The sequence below is a fragment of the Corvus brachyrhynchos genome, unplaced genomic scaffold, assembly GCF_000691975.1.
Source record: "Corvus brachyrhynchos isolate BGI_N302 unplaced genomic scaffold, ASM69197v1 scaffold162, whole genome shotgun sequence".
Taxonomy (NCBI): domain Eukaryota; kingdom Metazoa; phylum Chordata; class Aves; order Passeriformes; family Corvidae; genus Corvus; species Corvus brachyrhynchos.
In genome coordinates this window covers 2,438,673-2,448,793 of record NW_008236696.1, presented here as the reverse complement: position 1 = coordinate 2,448,793, position 10,121 = coordinate 2,438,673, and positions in this window count along the sequence as shown.

Below are 10,121 nucleotides of genomic sequence, written 5' to 3'. Positions count from 1 at the left end.
CCAGCCCCAGCCTGCATCCCCCACTTCCTGCAGGACAGGATGTACTGTGTTTGTCAGGAGGTTGCAGGTAGCTGCACAAAGACATAAAAGGAGCGGCTATGGCAGAGAGGGAGTGGAATGGGAAATGACAGCAGGAGGGACAATGACAGTGGTAATGAAATAAAAGGATTAGAAATACCAGAAAGTGAAATGACAGCTTGCTGTTGTCACTGCTGTGACAGTCCCTACTGTCTCTGGGTACCATGGCTTGGTGCTGTTGAGCACTGCTTTGGTTAACTACTGTGGCACAGTCCCATCACAGCACAGGGGGAACCAACACCTTCTCTCTGAGTGGGTATTTGTTTTGGTTATGGGGAGTTCTCCTTAAGCAGTGCTGGTATTTGTTTCAATCACAACAAAACCCATCGTCTCACCTTAATTTACAGAGTCATAACTAGCAGTATTTCTTTTCAGCATAAAGAGTGAATTGGAACAAATACCACTATTTATCAACTGTAATGCAGTTCTTTATAAAGGTCTTATGTGAGCAAAGAATAAAAATGCAATGATAGTTTCACAATAAATACTCTAAATCCTTTATTGCCTATTTATGGTGTAATCTCTCTACAGTTGTGCAATATATGACTGTTTAGAAAAAGATCTAGAATACGGTTATATGTTTTATTTACCAGGAGATGGCAATGGTGATCTACTGCAGTATTAACTTATATACAAGGCCCACGCAAGTCTTCCACAACATCACAAAGTTCAGTATGAATGAAATCAAAGTATTCCAATACTGCTTTTGCCTTCCTTATTTCTAACTTGTTTCAGTTGCTGCTATTCATTGTATTTTTTCCTCTCATTTTTTGATTGAAATTGCTGTCACTACATTTTTAAAGATGTCTAAATCCAATCCTCCTGGTATTCTAGAAAACAGAATATTATTTAAAAACAGATCAGCCAATACCATTGAATAAGACATGCCACGTGTCAGAAAAAAAATCAAATGATTGATGAAAGTAAAAGTTTAAAAAATACATTTAGCTTTATAGTATCAAAATTGAACTTGAGCAGTTAATGAAAAATAAATTATTGGTTATGCTACTAAAAAGCAGGGTATGATTTTCTATTTGGCTGCTTGAAGTATGGTTTTAAAGTATGCATATGCCAAAATTTTTATGTAATTTGAAATTAACTGAGGTCTGCAATGTTGTCTGAGTTGTCACATTACCTTAACCTGTAGTAAGGCATTCATCATTCTTGTAAATTAGTGCAGCACTGATGTTCACGTGAAGATCACTGCCATAAACACAGAGTAAAAGTTTGGCTTCTTATGGGGTAGCTTTATGTTCCTTTATATCATTCTCCACATGATTCTCCATTTTTCACTCTTCTTCCCAGAGCTTGCACAAGTTGACCAATAGGTTTTTGCATGTTTATTAGGTATCTGGCAGATTTCAAGCTGAAGCAATAGCAGGTGAGTGTCACTGCTCTCCTCAGCTACATCCCTGTCTGTTTGGAGCTGCCCTGGGACACTGTTGCATATCTAATCCTGCTCTGAAGCAGATCTGGACCTACTACAGCAGTGACCATCTTTCACCAGGGAAATACTCCCATGGTTGGCTTTTCCTCTGGTATTCTGAAATACAAAGTCCATGTCTCAAACAATGATTATGTGGCTCTCAGCTGGGAGGGTTATCCACCCTCAAGTTAAATAAATGATTTAACTGAATTTACAAATACCAGCATTTTTACCTTTCCATTGCTCCTATTTTAGTGTTACTAAAAAAGCCAGCCAGGACCTTAGACATGTGAGACTGTAAGGGGAGCATGGAGGAGGTAAGGAGTACTTATCTGTAACAACAGATGATAAGAGGGAAAACCCCGTTGTTTTACTCGTGAAAATCTCGATTTTCTACTGTTTTTACTGTTTCAACTGCATTTAATTTTCTTAAGTTCTTCTTCACCACAGTGTCTACCTTCCTACAGTATCTTTCCTTTGCTCTGCATTAAGTGGTGCTCAATCAAACCTTATCTCTACATGGAAGAAAAAGCAAATTTAGAGCATACGGAAAGTATTTCACTTAAGTCTGCCCTCTCCACACCTTCGTATCAGACAACTTTTGTGTTGGGATCTGCCTGCTCAGTACTCATGATATAGAGGAAGAGCTGGCTCCACCTAATCAGTAACAGGAAACCCCTATGTCCACAAAAGCAATCACACATTTCACATCTGCAGTATCTTCCCTCTCCACAGACACAGGGTACAACGAGACAGAGGTAAGGAAGACCTTTGTCAGTCTTTTTTCCAACAAGGAGATTGATCTATGGAGCAAAATAAACTGAGTGAAAGCAGCAGAAGAAACAGGGAGTGGGGTTTGGAGTCTGTTGGTTGCTGGTGCCTTGCTGTATCAACCAAGCAGACTTTCTGTTTCCCTCTCACATTTTTGTATCTCTTTACATTCCTCTGCATAACAGCACAAAGCCAATCAATACACTCAGCTCTGGATTCCTCTCTGTGCACCAGGGCAGCCACAGGATTCTCCTTATGGAGAGGTTCTCCAGCAGCTCTGATCTAACAGGGCTGGGAATCACCCCAGTGGTGTTCATACCTCTTCAAAGGACAAGTTTTGAGAAAGGGCAAAACGATGTTCAGACTGACAGCTGCTCACACAAAATCCCTTGTTTTCTCTGCTTGGTCTCTTGCTGTGAATACCCACATTCATGTCAGCTCTGTGAAGAGAGGAATTTTGAGTTTCCCTTTTCCTACCACTTATTTAGTTCCCTTGTCTTACCAACTTAGATCGTGCTTACGTTCTAGTACAGACTAGAGATACAAATGTTAGCTTGAAAGGAATTAGCTCAGCCATCTCTTTACTTTGCTAAAATCTGTCCTGTAAACATACCAGACTGCAGGCTCTTGAGAATGGGACTGCTTACAGCCTTGTTTTTACATTGTTTAGTACAACAGGGCCAAAGAAGAGAGGCTTTGGGTGCCCCTGGAGCTCCAATAATTTTCACAGTGATCTAGAGGGAGAAGAAAGGCCAGACTTAGAGGTGAGTGGTTCATAATGGGTCAAGAGAAGTTTAAATTTCTGAATTATAAAGTTGTAAAAAAGATTCAAAGGGAAGTAAGGGCATACTCAGCCCACTCTTTGATAGTACAATACATAAAAACCAGATTTTGTAGGAGTATAATAAAAGATTATATAGGAGTATAATAAAACTCAGACACAAGTCTGAAAAATTCATTAGTTTCTGCCATGACTAAAATAAGCACTGTCTAGGAAAACTATTTTGCAATGGTAATGAAAAAGCAAGTGGAAAAGCAAGTGTTAGCACCAGTACTGCAATGTGAAATAATTTCTGTATACTCAGATCTGTCATTGTGAACAATGTTGTTGATTATAAACCACATCAAATTCCCAGTCCCCCAAGACATGTTTTATTTTGCAGTTTTTCTAGTAATTATGAAATCAAAAGAATGCTATCAAGTTTTACCACAATTAAGCTAAATATATACTTAAATGATATAACATAGTTGGTAATTGCAGTATCTCTCTAACTTCCTTCCAAGGAACTGTTGGCATCGTTTCTCAAGCATTTTCAGGGGTGGCTGCTAATGATAATGACAATGCTCAGCTCTCTCATAATTTTATAATTTCAAAGATACTTGAATCCAATTTTGAATAAAGATTTGACCTGCAGAGCTTCATTCTTGTGAGCTGATAAGACAAGTCTCCTAGTTTGAATGGATTTTATGGCCTCTTCAATGTGTGTGGGTTTGATAGAAGAGAGGATGACACAGACTTATGGCCCTGTGAGCAGTTCTCTGAGAACAGGTCTGTATCCAGTCACTTGTGAGATAGTGCTCACCTGTAAAACCATCACCATGTCATCGTGCTGAAGACCTTAGGGCTCCAGGAAATAAAAATGCTTGTCTTAGGTCCTCAGTGAGAGAACAGCCATGTGCTACAGTGCTTCAAGCAATTGCCACTTGCCTGGGGTCTGGCCAGAGTGTTGTGTCGGTGATGGGCCTGGGAGGCAGGAAGTTTGTTCCAGTACTTTTCTCAAAGTCTGTCAGCTGCATAAATAGCTTAAGAGACCGTTCAGTATTCTCCACCAAACTGGGACTCTCACTACTTTGGCAGTTTTGTCTTCCTGCAGCTGATCATCACTGCCATTCTGGCCACCAAAACTGAGCGTGTACTCCAAATTTATGTTTACAGATACTGGAATCCACCTTGTAAGAAAAGACAAGGCAAGTTTATTTATAGTTCTACCACTGACAACATTTATTTATATATATTTGTTCAGAAAGATAAAATCTCAATGAACTTGATGATCTTGAAGGTCTTTTCTGACCTTATTGATTCTAAAATGATTCTCATTACCTGGTTTTAAATATCCTGTCTTCATCTGACCTTGCTTATTATATATGATACCATTTGTCTGAGAGGCATTTTTCTGTCTAACTGAATACTACCTTTCAAATAATTTGGTTTAATAATTGACTTTTTTCTCAGGTCACTGAATGGCAAAGGTCAGACAAAGCAAAGACAGAACACATCTACTTCAAATACTGCTTGCCTAACTAGAATTATAAATTGTGATAAGTATGGCATAATGAAACTATTATGGTTATATATAAAATGGTGTTTCTTTACTGAATTAGATAGATTAGACAAGTAAATGAGTTTACATAAAAGAGTGCAGAGTTTTTAAAGTTTCTAGGTTTATGAGTGTAATGAGCCAGATTTTATTTAATGTTATGTGCAAGTTGGTATATTTTGGAATGCATGATAACATGTTCAGATTCCTTCTAGAATATGAAATTGTCACTGAGATTTTTAAAAGCAGCTCTAACGGGTCCAAAACCATTGGAAAATAAAATTTTGTAAAGTGCACTAAAAGAAAAAGAAGGGTTTCCTCTATGCCTTTTAAACAACAATAAAGAAAAGACAAAGCATTTAATTTTTCCCCTTTTTTAAATGCCTTCTGGAAGCACAACATCCTCCTGTATATTTCCCAGTTTGTGCATATAGAGAGTATATTTGCCTTTTGCTTTTTCCTGCTAAAATCAGCCAGTGCAGTTAGGTTGTGGGTGTAATCACCTGGGTATTTGCTATGGTGAATATAGCACTGAGAAACCTTTGTTTTCTCTTTAGGAAACAGTGAGATCTTAAGGTTGTCTTCATGAAACTGTCCACTGGATGACTATGTTAAAGAAACTAAGAATGAACGGGGAGAAAAGGTAATTACAAGAAAAGGAATTTCTGGCCATATGCAGAACTACGTCTATCACAGTGCATGTGTATTTTTCATTACCTGCATGAGATAAAGATTTCTCAGCTCAACTGCATGAAAGGGATTATTTTATGTCTGTTGAAAGATATCTATTTCTATTGGAATTTCTGATTAGCCTGTTATGTTCCCTGGGTGATTAGTTCTGAATACTTTTCCATTTTGAGAGCTCATCATTCATACCCTGTGCGTGTCCCAGCACCTCTCCCTTGATCAGAGGTAGACAGCACGTTTTTTGCCAATTGCTGACATGCACAGACCAAGCTGAAGCTCAGCTTTTTTGTGTCTCCACCACTACAAAACTTAAGGGCAAACATAACCTAGGTTTTAAACCATTTCAAGCAACACCGAGGTCAGCACAGGTTAAACTGCTCGGTTTTTTTTAATTTTCTGAATGAATTTTGCAGCTTGAACTGTGTGCTCTGTGCTTCTGAAGAGAGATTTCTGCCATTGCCAGCGTGACTGCTTTACATGATGTTTGGCTACACCCCTATAGCACCGCAGGCACACGCTGCTGTCCAAGGACAGTCTAAGAAATTGCACACTGGGAGTACAAATACTCATCTCTATGGTTGTGTGAAGGCTTAATGATCAGTTTTGGACCTGTCTAAAACTACTTTTGTGCTATACTTCCAAAAAACCTCCATCCAGGTCCAGTTTTTTTTTCTCTCTGCTTATCTCACTTTCCATTGTCACAAAATGAGAGCAGAAGCCCAGGCACTATTTCACACAGCTTAACAGACTTGACAGATAATTTTGTTCAAGAAAAATCTTAACATGTTGCATCTGTAGTAGAAATGATTCAGGTAGTCAGAGACTAGGACTTTGAAATCTTTCTCTGTTGAATATAATTATATATTAACAAGTGCAACAAAATGTGTATAGGCTGCTGTAAGTCCTCATTTCTTTGCCAGAAGACTGTGCTTTGCTTTGTGTGGAGAACCCAACCAGAGCGAGCTGGAACTGCTCGAGACAAACTAACCAAGTTTATGCTATGCTGTCACTCATGGGAATGTTTCTCTCATGAACCAAACTGTCTTTACTCTTCTATCCAGTTATTTTACAATAGAGATTATTCTGAGTAGTAGCAAGTAAACAAAGTAAACCTCTTCTTTCATTATCCTGCACAATAAATAGGTTCCAATATATCTGGAAAATTAAATTATACCATCGGGGTAAACAGAAAACGTTTTACATTTTACAAGCACAGAGACAAGCAGGTGACTGTTTCTGGTGAATCTATTTTCAACTTCCTTGGGAAGAGTAAGCTAGCTAGAGAGTCTTCAGAAGTACTGAGCTACTCAGAGGGCCCTTCTGCCTGTTACCTTCTGTATTAAGATATTGGCCACCACAGTATTTTCTGCTCTGCCTTCCTCAGAGCAGCTGCTTTCAATCCAAAGAGTCTCCATTTAGTCAGAGCAGAGACTGGGTTTGTCATAGCCAGCACAAGGGTCTTCATTGCCCCACATGCATAGTTCCTGTCTTCTTACCAAGACTTTTTTAGAAACAACAAATTAAAAAAAGTTGAAGGAAGAAAATCGCAGTGGGAACAGTTGAGCTACTTCAGTTTTCTGGCAGCTTAACCAAGGGTAGCTGTCAATGTGTGGGGTAAGTCAGCGAAAAGGACACTCCTATGTGCTTTTAGGTCAGCTGGGAGGAGTCAGGTGTAGCTCTTGAAAAACAAAAAGGACCAAATGGGTCCAATACATTGCGTTTAGCATGACCATACAACTGTAAAATAGAGGGAATTCCAAAAGGAGACATTTTTTGTCACACAAGCACTGAGCCACTGTGAATAAATCTGGCAAGGCTGAGGATCCGGCTCCCCAGGCTGATCATCACAACACCGTGGGTAATGTCAAGAGGCAGGAATGGGGCTGTCAGATACTGCTGCTGTTATCACCCTATTACTGAAAATATCCATAAATTTCACTAGTTTACAGAAACTGTCAATGAATATCTTAATCCATAAGCATAGAAAACACAACTATTTACCATACAATTGTAGAAGCTAATCCCTGACAAGGTCATTACTTCCACCACTTCCCTTGTAATCCTCCTCATGAAACTACAGAATAAGGCTCTGAAGCCTAATCTTTCCAGTGCTGAAAATGAGATTTTTATGCAAACTGATAGAAGTTCTTTGTTTGATTTTTCTGTAAACCAAAATAGTCTGGTAGTTTGCCTTGAAGTTAAAAGAAAAAAAACATACTCTGTCAAATCCTGTGTATTCCTTTTTACGTATTTTGTCATTTCCCCTCTATTAACTCTGTCCTAAGGTTGAAAAGAAGAGTGCACTCCAGCTTCCATTTACATACTGTACGTTAGCTTTGACTCTTTTTTTTTGCAACCTGTTAAATTTATTGACTATAAACCCCTTGAGCTATTGAAGAGTATGCTGCTTACATTAGATATCTTTTGAAAGATGGTACTGGTAGCCTGTTTAAACGTGTTTGCTCTCTCCAGATAAAATTTGTCTTACATATTCATTGGTTTTTAGTGCCAAGACCAGTTTCTTCATTGTAGCTATTGTTCGGAAGTCTCACACAGATATTAAGGTTTAGTAATTTTCAGTGCTTCTCAAGGGATCTGAGTGTCAAATGAAATAATGGGTGGGAATTTGGGCATTGAAAACCCCTAAGCAGCTGGCTTTGGAGATCTCAATTAAAAAAAAAAAAAGGGAAATAATTCAAGATGGCATGAAAGACACTTTGGGACATCTAGGTTGTTTTATATGTACAAATAGAGCTGGCCAAAAAGTGCTACTTTCCATTCATTGACAATTATATTTCATTTTAATTTCAAGATTTCATATAGCCTAAAAGTCAGAGAAAATTTCATTTGCAAAATGCCAGCACATGGAGCTGGGAAAACGGAATATGTTCCCCTGCATACTGCAGCTGCTTTTTCTAGTGATGGAGCTGACTGGAATACTGATTTCATTAAGCAATGGCTCTGGGTGGAAAGGATCTCTTTTCAGATTAGTCAGAGCTTTCAGGTGCTCAGTTTCAGAGGTGTTGCTTAAGGATCTCAAGGCTCCCAGACCTCTCCTGTAAGGCTGGTCCAGAGTGTGGGAATGTGATGCTTTGTATTCTGTGGTTCTGGCTCTCACTAACTGGAACCCCAGTTCTTCCCCATTCCCTGATGCAGAGGTGAGCTTTGGAATATCATTTGTTTCACAGTACAGGTGTTTGCACCTTGGCTGTTCATGCTAACTTGGAATCTGACCAGGTAGGACACCCACAGCAGCATGGATTTGACAGTACAGAGACAGCTGGATTGGGATTTTCAGATTTATGCTGCTATAAGTATCCTGCCTAGTCAGTTTAAACATTAGCTGTAATATACCTAAACCAGTAGCCAGCATGCCAAAATCTGTTGTGCATCTGGGACAGAACTTGGACTTGCCTTCAGATCGTCTGCATCTTGCTCTGTGTGCAATTACTTGTGTTGGATCCTGAGGCAGATCTCTGCTGTGGTGTATTTTTATTTTTAGAAAATCAATACCAAAAGTCAAACTCTTTCTCTCTGGGAAAGCCATGGGAGCAGACCTGAAGCTCCAGGTACTGACCTGTGAGGTACAGGTGAGTTCTCTGTGCACTGCAGCCTACATTCCATGCTCTTACCAGCTCATGCCAGGCTTCCAGTTTTTCCATCCAGATATTCGTATCTTCCAAAGCTATTTTTCTGAGGAACATCTATGTCCCCAACAAGTACAGAAAAAGAGAGATAATTCAGTGAATGTTTCACATGGAAAGCACTAATTGTATTTTGGCTCTCAGTGAAAAAAGGTGGGGACGTCATGGAGCCCCACTTGTTGGTTTAGACCCTTTGTGGCCACATCAACATGGGGGTGATCTCTCCCTACAGGGAAACCAGGAGAGCCTAAAATATTTCCATGCTGCTGTTTCATAGCACCTAAAAGCTTTCACAGGCAGAGACATCGCAGCTGTTAATGAAATAAATGTGGTTTAAGTTACATTTACTCTGTAGTGAGAGTATGTGTTGTGGAAGAGGGATATATTTTGGCTTATAGTGTATATGTCAAGTAAAAGCAATTGTCTACTTCTGAATCTTTATAGTCCCCATCATCATAATTAACTTAAGTGAAGCTGTATTTAGCTTGCATATGACTTCAATTTGCTGCAAAGTAAATCACCAAATAAATCAATAATTTAAAACCTAACAAACAGTGCAGAGTTTTCCAAAAGAAAAAAAAAAACTACAAACAAACAAGCCATTATGCCTGGGCTTTTCTGAATGCAGCACTTTTCCTTGCCTTGTTTCTCTGAGAGAAATGTGACAATTTTCAACGCCAGACATTTTCACTCAAGCAAGGAATCATGTAAAACCAAACAAATAATGACATGAAACAAAGCTTTGATTAGGAGCCTGTGAATAATGATCCTTTTCACATATTCAATGTCTAGGGTGTTTAACATATTTTACATGTAGAATATATCAAGCCAGTTCCCCCAGTTCGAATTTGGTATCAAGAGAAACACATTTTATTAGACAGGGAGCGTGTCAGGGCTTGGTGCCAATCGGCTGCAACTACTTATGTTGCAAACACATCCAACACCCACATTTGGAGAAGTGCAAGAGTGAACATGTTTCTTATTTTCCTCTTTCCTGCTCTTTTTTCCTACAAAATTGTAAGAAGCAAGTGCAAGTTATCTCTTGGTTCCTGCATAGAAAAAAAAAAGGTGAAAGGAATTTTACATGGCATAAATAAATCACAGGTTTGCATTGTTGAAAATTGCTATTGGGCTTGGATGCTTTTGTACAAGTCATTGCTATGGCGACTGTATTAATTGGCTGCATTTCTCATGTGG